Consider the following 14267-nt stretch of genomic DNA (forward strand, 5'->3'; position numbering starts at 1 on the left):
AAAATCAACAAACAACAAATAAATAAAGCAGCTCTAAGCACTTTTTAAAGCTAGATTCTGTGGGATTTCCTTCCTCATAATGGCCGTCGTCAATAGCAACGCATAAATATAATCTCTAATATTATCTCTGTAAATAAATTCTCAAGCAATATTCTCATCAGTGTTCTATCAGTCACATTTAAATCTAGCATATTTTGTGTAAGAGCCCAAACAGTATCCTAGTGAAATAATGCATATCCATATTTCCATATGATTTGACAGTTTATTTTATTAAATATCAAAATGTGTGCATCATACCTGACACCTAAATGATCACTTTACAGTCAGTTTTATGACAAAGTCATTCTCTTCAAATGCTGAAGTTTGAAACGTGTTTAACGTTACCAATGTTGTGTGTAACTTTAGAGACGGTCCCTAAATTCTCCAGCGTTGTGCCAGTCATATCAGATGCGCTGTGGTTCTGCTGTGTTTGTTTGAAACTATTTGCGCTGCTGAAATAGAACAGAAACAGTCAATCACTGTATGATGAGTGAATCTCCTGCGTACATCGCACGTTTATCTCTGCTTTGAGTGTAGATTTGAGCGAGTGAGCGCGGCGCGCGCTCTAAACAAAATTACGCTGATCTGAACGCCTCTGATTATGAGATATTGCATTCATAAACGCAATAGAAACACGTGTGAGTGGTTATAATGCGCAACGCGATTATAACAGATGGCTTTTGAGAAGACTATTATAAGTTCAACCGCCAGAGTGGCTAGTGTGCAGCCGAAAATAACGTTACACCCGCAAATGGCGGTTGTTAATGTCAAGCCCTGATTATCCCTTAATGTCGCCCTAGTCTTTTCTGAACTTGTTCGTTCTCTTCACGTTATTATTTCCCAGACGTATTTTTGGTATTGAGGTCAAAGTCCACTTACTGATAATTAAATTTTAAACGATTTTACTAACCGTCACTAAATTTTATCGTGGTTTATCGTGAAACCGGTAATCGTTTCATCCCTACTCGCGGCAAATTATTAAACGAGTTAAAAGTGTTAAACGAGCAAAAGTGGATTCGGACACGCCCTCAGAGCAGCTGCGCCGTGCGCTCAGATCAGTAAAATAGGGTACGAATTTGCTCTGGTGACCGATCAGACTGTCCTCGATCTGTGTGGCAAATTTCACAACATTCCCGGGAGCGTTGGGATGGGTTCTGCCACATAAGAGCGGAAGAAGAAGAAGAAAACGAATAATAATAATAAGAACGTCAACGGATAGAGTAGGCGACACACACCTTCAGTGCTCGGCCCCATATAATAAGCTCAATTAACATAAATATAATGCAAATAAAAAATAGATTTAAGTAAATAATACATCCAACAGTATGGTACTATACACAATCATGTAGAGACTATTTCCCACATATTAATTATGGGTTTTTATACATGAAAATATATGCAGAGGATCAACTGGAACAAACATCAATGCAATCATCTCTTCTAACAAGATTATGACGCACTGTTTTATCAGAATGATATTGTGTAGATAGTTATAGATTATTTTCTAATTCATATTTCCACGAATGCACTTTGTGTTTCTCCTGTTGCTTGTGATTGTCCTGCTGAACGACGGTCTTCCCAACGCAGGATGAACATGTTTTGAGACTGTAATGCCTTCAGTGTGTGTGTGAGAAGCTGCTGTCTAATTCAATGCACTTTTAGCAGATTAAATACTAAGCTTTAAGATATCATTAGACCTTTTATAGAACACTAACCCCAAAATGTGTCTTTTCGGTTATTCTTTAAAGTGCCTTTATTGATCATGAAGAATTTTAGGCACTTAAAATACCCAGAAATGCATATAAAGTTCCTGGATGTTTACATTTCCTGAAGGCGATGTGAGTGTGTTTGCTGTTGCTATGCAGTTGCTAGGTGATTTCCCACCGTCTCCTCAAGTGTCTGTGATGTTTTGATGAAATAATAAACGGAGGGATGACTCCGTTCACCGTCTGCTGTCCATTCATTATTGATTTGACATCAACAGGATCTGATAACACAAGATGTTCTGCAGAACATGTTTAGGAACAATCATATGGAAGCCCATTTCTGCCAGATAAGAACAAAAAAATCATGCTTTGGTAAATCATAATTGATGTGAAAGTCAGAATTCTGACATCAAAAGTCAAAATTATGACTTAGTATAGCATAATTATGACTGATTTGTTTTAATTTGGACTTTTTATGTCAGAATTTTGACAAAAAGTTGAAATTATGACACGTAAATTATGATGAGACATGAGAAAAATATTCAAAATGAGAACACTATCAGTTATGATTAAAAGTCTAAATTATGACTTGATATGACATAATTATGACTTGGTACGTCATAATTTATACTTTGTATGTCATAATTATCATAATGACAAATTATTATTATCAAAAAAGTTGAAATCATGACAAATCAATTATGATGTGACGTTATGAGATAAAACGTCGAAATAATGACTCATTATTATGATTGTCATAATTTGGACTTTTTATGTAATAAGTTCGACTTCGAACAGTATAAGATGTCATTATTATGACATAATTATTTCTTGGTATGTCACAATTTTTATTGTTATGTCATAATTATGACTTTCATAATGTTTGTGACTTAGTACGTCATACTTTTGACTTTTTATGTCATAATGACAAAAAGTTGAAATCATGACAAGTCAATTATGAGATAAAAAGTTAAAATGATAATTAAAAAGTTGAAATTGACTGTCATAATTATGATTGTGAAAACTCTTTTTATGTCATAATTTCGACTTTATATAAAAATTTAGATTTTTCATCTCATAATTATGATTTAGTAGGCTATGTCATAATTTTGACATCATTGACAAAAAGTCGAAATAATGAGATATTAAGTGAATTAAGATGTGACTAATGGTGCGTTCACGCGAGTGATTTACATGTTAAGTCAATGCAGAGACGCGAAATGGCATTCCTCGAAATTAGGACTTTCTATGTCATAATTTTGACTTTTTATGTAATATTTCTGATTTTCTACAGTATATCAGAATTTAGATTTTTCATCTCAATTATGATTTAGTATGTTATAATTTAGATTCTTTAATGTCATAATTGTGACATACTAAGTCATAATGAGATAAAAAGTGAAAATTATGACAGACATAATTATGAATTAATATGACATAATTATGACTTTTTATGTCATAATTGACATAGAGTCGAAATAGAGATATTAAGTGAATTATGAAATGACATAGTAAGTCATAATCATGAGATTACATATGAATTATGACATACTATCTAGTTATGAGATTAAAAAGTCGAAATTGACATAATTAAGATTTTGTATGTCATTCGTTCTATTTTTTATAATTTCGATTCAGTATGGTATAATTAATACTTTTTATGTAAATTATGACTTTAATGTCAAAATTATTTATTTAATTATTAAGTCAGAATTTCAAATAAAAATGTCATCATTAATTATGACTTTCATAATACTTGTGACGTCATTTACTTTTTATGTCATTTTTTTCGTTGTATGATATTTGAATGAAAATGAGCTACCGTACAACATTAATCTTCTCACAAACACACACTTGGGTCATAAGAAGGTCAGGATTGTGTGATAACATGATAATTCGGTGAGTGTGTTGTTCCTCACACACACTCATGATATCTGATATAACACACACACGGGGTTTGATTTAAAGCAGGTACATCTCTTCTTCCACAACACCATCATGAACAACATACACTAGTCTTTCATTCATCACAAATCATTTGGGACTATCATGTGTTTAGGTGTATAACACACTTACATAAATACATGAATAAACGCTCAGTCTCTTGTTTCAGTGCACAACATATGGTTCATAAAAGTAATGAAAGTGTTTGAAGAACCATTTTGTCTTAGTATGTAATTTGAAGTTCTTTATGGAGCCATCAATGCCAATAAAAACTGTCATTTTGCAACAATTCATTCCGGTTTCTATTCAAAGGCCTGGTGCCATTTCAGAGTAAAAGCCACAGTATTTCAGCCTCAAATATCACATCATGTGACACACACACAGGTCATGTGCAGCATTAACACACACCGGCCCTTTGTTTGATCCAGAGCTGAAGAGATTATAAGATGAGGATCAGAAATACCTCAGAAATCAACACAACACCTCATAATATTCCATTCAAATGTCCAATGGATTGTGTAAATTCTCTCATGTTAAATCTGAAGGTGTGTGACGTGTGCACAGGATTTGTGCTTCAACCTCACAAACTTCTGCTTTCTCTTATAAAACAGCTTAGAATCAGTCATTACGGAGTTTTTCGTCTGTTTTTTAGATGCCAAATATGATCATGACACCCGTCGTAAAATTGAAAATGCTCTATATCCTTTATCAACAGCCAATTTATACAATGAAACATTGATATTATACATCTAAAACTATTTTCTATTGTTGCATTATTATATTTTTCTGAATTATTTATTTATTTAATCTAATAAATCACATCTATTCAATTTAATCTGTTTAATAGAATATCAACTAATATTTTTGTTAATCACATTTTTATTATTATTATTATTTTTTTTAAATGAAACTTCTGGCCTAAGATGATTAAAAAAATAATAATTTTAGTTTTAAAGGATTGATTATAAAAGCTTATTTGTGGCTCTTTAATAATTATGATAATTTTATGTAAAGTTTTTTTTTCTACCCAAATGTTCTTTGTCTCCTTTTATTTTATTTATTTTATTTTATATTTAATGTTATTTATTTATTTATTATTTTATAATTTATTTTATATTAAATTGTATTATTTTATTTTAGTCATTTTATTATTTTATATTTTTATATTATATTATATTATTTTATAATACATTTTATTATGACATTTCATGTTTTTATTTTATTTTTATTGTATTGTTTTATTTATTTATTTTTAAATATTTTTTATATTTTATGTTATTTGATTATTTTATAATTTTATTTTATTTTTTATATTTAATGTTATATTTTATTATATATCTCATTTTATTATTTATTTTTTATTTTATTGTATATTTAATGTTATTATTTTATTTTATTTATCTTATCTGGTATTTTTTATATTATTTTACTATATATTTTTATATTAAATTGTATTGTTTTGTTTTGTTTTATTTTATATTTTATTTTATATTTAATGTTATTATTTTATTTTTATTGTATTGTTTTATTTATTTGATATTTAATGTTATTGTTATTGTTTTGTTTTATTTATTCATTTTTATATTTGTTATTTGATTATTTTATATTATATTTTATTATTTTGTTTTGTTTTGTTTTGTTTTATTCTTTATTTTATATTTAATGTTTTTATTTTGTATTTTTAAATTATATTATTTTATATTTAATTTTATTATTTTGTGTAATTTTTTATTTTATTGTATTTTTAATGTTATTATTTTATTCATCTTATTTTGTATTTTTATATCATTTTATTTGATAGTTTATCCGCTTTGTGTCTCTTGAGAACTTTAGTTCAGACCAAACTCGTGTCTTTTTAATTTTTTTAAAGTAAACTATTTTGTAAGAGCTGCAGCAGAGCCCGTCTACGGAGAGCCTGCCCACTCCCTATTAAGCCCTGTTGTACAGAATTTTGGTTGTAGTACCACCAGAGTTCCACTGGGGGCGATCGCCATGAGTGCAAAATGAATGGAAGTCAATGGGGCTTGACGGCTAAATTTGTCTCTTTCACCCGATTGCCGTTGAGAAATCTCAGAAATGATTGTAGATTTTGCAAGTTCAACATGGGTTTTAGGTCGAAAGTTGAATGAACGAGTACTTATGTCCTTTTGATTTCTTACAGGTTGAGTTGTTGTTGTCCATAACACGCTAGCATTCTGCTAATGAACGCTGATTGGTCAGTGAAGGACTGATTACGACCAGAGATCCCGCTTGATGGCATCGTGTCATCTGAAGCGGGACCAGAAACAAACAAAACAAAAACTCTTCTAGCACGTGTATTTACCTGTGTCAGCTGTGTTGTCGATGCCTCGAGAGAAAAGAAAGTGCAGAGCGCGAAAGCACCAGAGCGACTGAAGGATTGCCGTTAAGCAGTATCTCTGGTCGTACATGTGTATGACGTCATTGACACTTTAAAAGACTTTTTAAAGCAAATAAGTGACGAGGGGCGGGGCCAAGATGGCGTCGTGAGAAGACGGTTTTGATGTAGCTCTTAAAAACTTTGCTCAAATCCCGGTTTAACTTAGAACTGTTCATGTTCAGAACTGATTTGAAGGTGCCATTTTATTTATGAGTTAAATAGTCGCACTTTATCAGTTGTTTTTCTTTTTTGTACAGTTTAGTTAAGCTTTGCAGACGCACACTTTTTACTAACTAGTAGCTAGTCATAATCCACGTGCTTTTGCTACAATTGCTGTGCTGACTTGCAAATATGGAAGAAAAAGAAGAAACTCATCTTGCTATGCACAGTTATGCAAGGAGAATGCTAAACAATGAAATGGATGCAGTTGCTGGACAGTCTGGTGGTTTCGTGCCTCTACCCGATACTCCTGAACCTAACCCTGCCAAAAAAAGCAAACCGAGTTCTGATAGTCCGGCGGTGAGTGATACTATGCTAATGAGATTCATGCAGAGAATGGAGGCCATGCACGAAGAGACTTTGCGCCGAATTCAAGGACTTGAAAAGACGGTAATTGAGAACTCGAACTCTATTAAACAGATAATAAATTCTCTCGAATTCCACAGTGAACAGGTGAAGTGTTTGAACGAAAAAACTGACGAAATGGAGAAGAAAATCGGAAAATTGGAGAAAGAAAATGTCGAACTTCGTGACAGATGTAACGACTTGGATGCTTACAAGAGGAGGTGGAATTTGCGTGTCGCTGGTATCCCGGAGAAATCAGGAGAGAACGTAAAGCAGATTATCATCGACGTCTTTAGCCAGGTTTCCCCAATTGAGAATGAGGAGATGTCGTCACGACACAGCGCCCCGCCCCCCTTCCGCCATTTTGGGGGTCTGCCCGCCAGGTAATGAATTCGGACAGAGACTGGAGAAGAGATATTCTGATGATTACTATGTACATAGTTTTCCAAACTCAACTGAACATTAAGTTTTAATCCACCCAAGCCGATCTGAGAAAGCAGCGGCTGGTAAACGTACGCCATTATTTCACCACAGGGTGTCAGTCATGGTCTTAACTAGTGAGCGCGATGCTGAAGTGTGAGACACTTGATCAATACGAACCTTTATTTATTTGTATTAAACATGTTGATCACTATTCTGTCATTTTTCATTGTCGGTCATTTTACTGTATGCTATAAACATGTTTATGCCCAAAACGCTTAATTAATATTCAAGGTAGGCCTAGTTGACTGTCATTTTCCTCTACTGTGCATCACTGTTTAAGATTAATTCAATATTTAACATGGTTAACATTACATCCATTTAAAGCACGTACCGAGCATTCATTCTACTCAAGAAGGCTGGAATAAAAGCACCAGCGCACACAAACGATCATTTAAATTTTTAGTCAAATTAATTTAAAAATATAAACTCAACAGGTACAAAATATGATCAGTAAGAGAAAAACACTGCTAAGGATGACGAGCACTGGACTGCTGCAGGATAGTGGGGAGATATATTTATTATTCAGAATGCACAGGAAATATATTTATAGAAACATTTCAGTGCAAGGTGGTAAAGAGTTCTGCCGTGGCAGCTCGTATGGGTCAACGTTTTTGATATCAGCTTCTCTAAATACCTCAGCTTGGCGCTGGTAGTAAGTTTCTCCCTGTACGAGACCTCTTCTTCTCCATTTCAAGTTTTCTCGTAATTTCTCCGCTTAAACGCCGCGATGATAATTCCTCGAGCCGTCTTTCCTGCTCTGATCTCTGTTTCGCTCTTACAATGTTACCCCTGGCAACCGATAGCGTCGGATCCCGGAATGGTGTACGGGCCAGACTCCGCCCACGACCATGACGTATCTCCTCATTCTCAATTGCATCGCTGCTGATCTGCACAGCGGAATTGACATCGCTCATCGGCTGGGGCCTCGCTCTGCTGCGGAAAAATCCTCCCGTCGCATAATAGTCCTGTTCTCATCGCGCTCCCAGCGGGACAAAGTTTGGAAAGACGCCAAAACCTCCGACTTACTCAGGGAGAAGAAGATTAAGGTCTTCGAGGACCTTTCGCAAAAAGACAAGGATGCAAGGACTCTTCTATGGCCGACTGTAGAGAAAGCGAGAAAGGAAGGGAAGAGGGCTGGCTTTCATGGTCCCTTTGCAGTAATTGAGGGTAAAAGACTGACCGCTAAAGATGTTGCCAACAGACCTATTTAAAACACTAGTAATGTATAATCATAACCAACTGTTTCTTTCAGTGTTTAGTGAGCTATCTGCTTAGGATTTCTGTTACATTGCTGTATTTTTTCCCCCTTCTCTCTTAAAGAAAGGGGAAAAGAGGGATGAATGCTTATCGATAACTCTAGGAATTATTTGCCCTAATGATATTAAACATATTTACGTCATAACGGTACTAACAACTAGCCTCCCTCACTGTTATCCTTATTGAAAAGCTGTGATTTCATTAGTTGAATTTATTATTATTTTATTTTTTAATTTGGGCTTTGAAATGGTTCCTACGTGAAAGCAGAAATTTAAATAGCTCTGTTTTCTGAACTTAAATTTGAGCACTTTAGTACCGGGTGAGCATTTTTGTGGTTGTATTTGCTCCTTTTGAGGAAAGTGCGTTGAGCGGGTGTACTCTTTTGGTTCACTCAGTTACTTTGTTTTAGTGTTCTTTTTTTCTTTCTCTTTGCTTTTATACCGTTCGTTGTTCATGTCATTGTCATTAATATCTTTTAACGCCAGGGGGCTCAGGGATAGTGTTAAACGAAAAGCTCTTTTTCTGTTCGCCAAAAAACACAAGTCAGATTTCTGTTTCCTTCAGGAATGTCATTCTACTAAAGACGATTACAAATGGTGGAAATCTCAGTGGGGTAACGATATTTGGAGTTCACATGGCACTGAACACTCTGCTGGAGTAAGCATTTTGAGAAATACATTTAATGGGGATATATTAGGATCAGATTCAGATAGTTTGGGTCACTTTCATTTATTAGTGATTTCACTTAACCAACAAACAGTAATTCTGGGAAATATATATGGGTACAACACTTCTCGGGATAATAACATTTTCTTTGAAATGTTAGATGAGAAACTCACATATTGGTCAAATAAATTCCCTAATGCATTTTTCATACTAGGAGGAGATTTTAATGTATCAATTAATAATTCTTTGGATAGATATCCTCCAAAGAGGACAGCATGTTTTAGCCATGCACTGTTAGGGCTAATAGATAAATTTGAATTGGTGGACATTTGGCGAGACAGATACCCTAACAATTTAGAGTTTACCTGGTCCAACAAAAATGGATCAAGGCAATCTCGAATTGATTATTGGCTCATTTCAAAATGTATGTCCAATTTTGATCTAAATGTTGGCATTCAATGTACCCCTTTGACTGACCACAAAACTATTTTTATTAATACCCCTTTAACGGCAGATTGTGTACCAGGCCACAGCAAAGCTTCTTTGTGGAAACTTAACAGTTCGCTATTAGAATTACCAGATGTAAAGGAAAAAATTAAAGAATTAATTGCTAACTATTGGAAAGTAGCCACAATTCAAAATTCCTTTTGTGCCAATTGGGAGCTTCTAAAATTTGAGATTGGTGTTTATTTAAGGAAAGTTGGAACAACATTAGCCAAAAAAAGAAGAGTTCTTGAGGACAGCCTGATCATGAAATTATCTCAAGCCCGTAACTTTAATTGTATGTCTTTGGAGGAAAAATCTGAAATTGCAGTTTTGCAAACTAAATTAGATGATTTATACTTATCGAAGGCTAGGGGTGCTTATATAAGATCTAGAAAAAGATGGCTTGAAGAAGGAGAACTTAATTCTGCATATTTCTTTAAGCTTGAAAAACGGAATTTTACTCTCTCAACAATTGAGCAGTTATGTGTTGATGGAAAAATTGTGAAAGATCCGAAGGATATAGCGAATTTTAGTGCCAACTTTTATAAAAATCTATATAGTTCAATATGTTCAGAGCAGATAACAAATTTGTTTCTAGATTCAGTTAGTTATATTAAAGTTATCTCTGAAAGTGACAGAATGTTTTGTGATGACGTTATTACTTATGGGGAAGTACAAAGTGCAATTAAGAGCTTGAAAAACAATAAATCCCCAGGATGTGATGGGCTTACAGCGGAGCTGTACAAATTATTTGCTGATGAACTTGCTCCTTTTCTAACTAATGTTTTTAAAGAGAGTATTGATAAAGAAGCTTTACCTCCTACATTAACGCAGGGTGTCATCACACTAATTCCTAAACCAAAGAAAGATCTTACCAATTTGGACAATTGGCGACCCATCACACTCCTTAACAATGATTATAAAATCTTTGCCATAATATTTGCCAATAGACTTAAAGAATGTTTGGACAGCGTTATAGATGAGACTCAATCTGGATTTATGAGGGACCGACACATAACAAATAACATTAGATTAGTTTTAGATTTATTTGATTATGCTGATTTGGTGGAACATAATAGTTATATTCTTTTCCTGGATTTTTATAAAGCTTTTGATTCAGTAGAACATCATTTTATTTTTAAATCATTGCAAAAATTTGGTTTTGGTGAATATTTTTGTAAGGCTATAAGAACTTTGTATTACAACTGTAATAGTACAATCAAATTAAAATATGGTACTTCTCCGAGGTTTAACTTGTCACGTGGTATCAGACAGGGATGTCCAATATCCCCTTATTTGTTTTTACTAGTTTCCCAGATATTTTGTTCTTATATTTCTAATAGTGGTCTTCGTGGTATCTCTATTGCTGACAAACAAATACTCATCAGTCAGTTGGCTGATGATACCACACTTTTCTTGCACGATGCCAACCAAGTTCCGTTAGCACTAGAGTATATCCAGCAATTCTCCAAAGCGTCAGGCTTATTTTTGAACCTTTCAAAATGCGAATTGATGTCCATCAAAGAGTGTAATTTGTCAGAAATTTGTAATATTCAAATTAAAGATCAGGTTTCATATTTAGGTGTTGTTATAACAAAGAATGAATTAGAAAGATGCCCATTAAATTTTAATTCACTAATTGAAAGTACACAAAAGAAACTTAATATGTGGCTCCAACGAGATCTGTCGTTAAAGGGCAGAATTTTACTAGCCAAAGCTGAGGGCTTGTCCAGGTTAACATACGCTGCTCTTTCTTTGAGTGTCGACACTGCCATTCTAAGAAAAATTGATACATTGCTCCTCAACTTTGTTTGGAAGAATAAAACTCATTTTGTTCGAAAATCTGTACTTATGAACACTGTTGAGAAGGGGGGTTTAAACTTTCTTGATTTTACCACTTTAAACAACACCTTCAAAATAAATTGGATAAAGAATTGTATTAATAAGCCCTCTTCTATCTGGAATCTGATCCCTAATTTTATTTTCTCCAAACTAGGTGGTTTAAAATTTTTATTAACCTGTAATTATAACATAATTAAAATCCCGATCAAATTATCCCTTTTTCATAGGCAAATGTTATTAGCGTGGTCCCTCATTTTTAAACACAATTTTACACCTCACTCATATATAATTTGGAATAATAAGAACCTACTGTATAAACATAAATCTCTTTTCTTTGACAGTTGGTTTAAAAATGGTATTATTTTTGTATCTCAACTTTTTAATCAAAATGGTTCAATCTGTAATTATTCTGAGTTCTTAGTAAAGCATGGGATTCCTGTTACTCCAAAAGAGTTTGCAATTGTTGCTGATGCAGTGCCACAAGGAGTTCTTATGCTTTATAAAGGATTTTCTTTTTCATCCTCTTATCACTCGGTGGATCTGTGCAAAACATTTGTTGGTAAACAGTGCCTTTCTACATCTAAATCAAAAAACAATAAGAAAATTAGAGTCTTGTTTCAGGAGGAGATTGTTTCTGTGCCTTATGTCATTTCTTACTGGAATGGTTTTGTAAATAATATTCCCTGGAAAAAAGTTTGGACATTGCCTCACAAATATTTGATAACCAACAAAATGAGAGAAATTAACTTTAAGTTAATTCATAGGTTTTATCCAGATAAGTGCTATCTCAAAAGACTTAAAAATGACATTAATACCCTCTGTTCTTTCTGTTTAGAGAAACCTGAATCTACTTTACATTTATTTTGGAATTGCTCTCACACAGTGACATTTTGGTGTGATGTGTGTGACTTTATCAAAGGCTATGTTAATCCAAATTTTGAATTTACTTATAAAAATGTAATTTTTGGTTTTCATGAAGGTGAAGAGAAAAATTATATTTATTTTATAAATCTTATTTTTCTGTTAGCCAAATATCACATTCATAAATGTAAATTTTCTAACGGTAAACCTAGTTTTTTAAGATTTAAACTTGAGGTGAAAATGTATTTTGAATCTATTGAGTTTTCTAAAAACGTAAAAGCTACGAGAACAATGGCTGTGTTTAAGGACTTGAAGATTAATCTTGACTGAAGTACCTTGGTGTATTATTCCTTTATTGTGGTATGACAATGATGAAAATTGTTGTTATTGTTCCTTTATGCAGTTAATAAAAAAAAAAAAAAAAAAAAAAAAAAAAGCAAATAAGTGACTCTAAAAAATCTAACACCCAGCAATGTGTAATTTATTTGCATTTCCTTTCGAATACAACATTCAAATTACTAGATAAAAAATTATATCCTGAGAAAAGTGGATTTTTATTGGTATAGCGCCATAGACCTCCATTCATTCTGCACTCGTCCTGTGAGCGCCCTCATATGGAATCAGAGAGGAACTGCAACCAGTTCAGAAGCCGGAAGTTCAGTGAGAGTGAAACTTCTCGCCATATTAGACATTAGCTGTGTCCCAATTCGGGGGCTGCATCCTTCAAAGGCCGCATTTGAAGGCCGATTGCGTCACCGCAGCGCGACGAAGGCTGTCTCAATTCGAAGGAGCCTTCAAATGCAGCCTGCCGTCCCTGTTGCCAAGTCCCCGTTTTTTCAGCCGAATTAGACCACTTTTAAGTTGTTGCCGCGGGTGAAAAATTATTTCCGCGGGTTTGTTTCTACATCATAAGTACGATTTCGCCGCTCCAACACCCCCAAACGTACAACTGCAGTGGAGAATTCGGCCGCTCGATGGAGAAAATCGCATTGGGAGTTTTGGACTACTTTTGTTGCAGAGACCTGGCAACCCTACCCACCGTCTTTCTCCCCGGCCGCGAAGGATAGAACCAACCAGAACAAGTGGATCCTTCGCAGTGTATTCCTCTGCCCATCCCGCGGCCGAGGAACACTTATACATGTAAGTAGCCTGTTGTGTTTTAATTTACTAAAATAACCAACTAAACGTTTTAAAAGCCGGTGGTCTTTATTTCTGTGTTACCACGGCACAGCTTTATTCGTTAGGTGATCTGATGTAATATTTCGTTTTGTTATGGATCAAGTTACTTTTAGCAGCTTTATTAAAATGAGGCAGCAAATTAGTATTTATTTACCAGGCCGGAAAAATCGAGAATATAGAATTTGAGTATCTATAAATATGATTTCTGGAGTATTTTGTATGTTTGTAGGCTACTGATGCATCATATTTTTAATTTTTCTTAAGATTGCACCCCTGCCTTGCAGGTAAAAAAAGTAAACTTATTACAACTTAAAAAATAAATAAAAAGTATGCAAGTTAATAGACACATCTTTTCTGAAATGTATTGTGCTGTTGTGTTTGTTGTTGACAGACATGTTTGTTTTCTCTGCCTTAGGATTGAAAGTGTCCTGGGACAGGTGAGGGAGTGGGAAACTTGGCCATGGTTTGTCTTCATGATTGAGGTGTTGGGACAACCCCACTGTCCTCATTGCCTCCATCATCCCTGAGGACACACCAGGGCCAAGTTCAGCAGTGGATGACCAAGATGAGGAGGAGCAACTCCAGCCAAGAGGAGACGAGACGAGATGATGAGCTGATGGAGAGACTGAGGGAGGACAGGAAGTTTCAGCGAGAGACAGAGGACAGCAGGGAGAGAATGGACTGATTGTTTTCTCTTCTTGAGAGATTGTTGAGAACTAAAATTTTGGTTTTGTAAATTAAAATGTGTAAATGAAATATTACCGTTCTACACATTATTTTTGTTATGCAAGTTATAATTTGTTAATAAAATAAATAATTCTGTACATTTATTTTTGTCATGT

At 34.1% G+C, this 14267-nt stretch overlaps 1 long non-coding RNA gene across 1 annotated transcript; it reads left to right on the plus strand.

Moving 5' to 3' along the window:
- Positions 1–13200: 13200 nt before the first annotated feature.
- LOC307129276 lies at positions 13201–14255 on the plus strand. The gene is made up of 2 exons (XR_013816866.1): positions 13201–13386; positions 13841–14255. It is a non-coding gene; the product is annotated as an uncharacterized lncRNA (long non-coding RNA).
- The last annotated feature ends 12 nt before the right edge of the window (positions 14256–14267 follow it).

The sequence above is a fragment of the Gobio gobio genome, assembly GCF_949357685.1.
Source record: "Gobio gobio genome assembly, chromosome: 7".
Taxonomy (NCBI): domain Eukaryota; kingdom Metazoa; phylum Chordata; class Actinopteri; order Cypriniformes; family Gobionidae; genus Gobio; species Gobio gobio.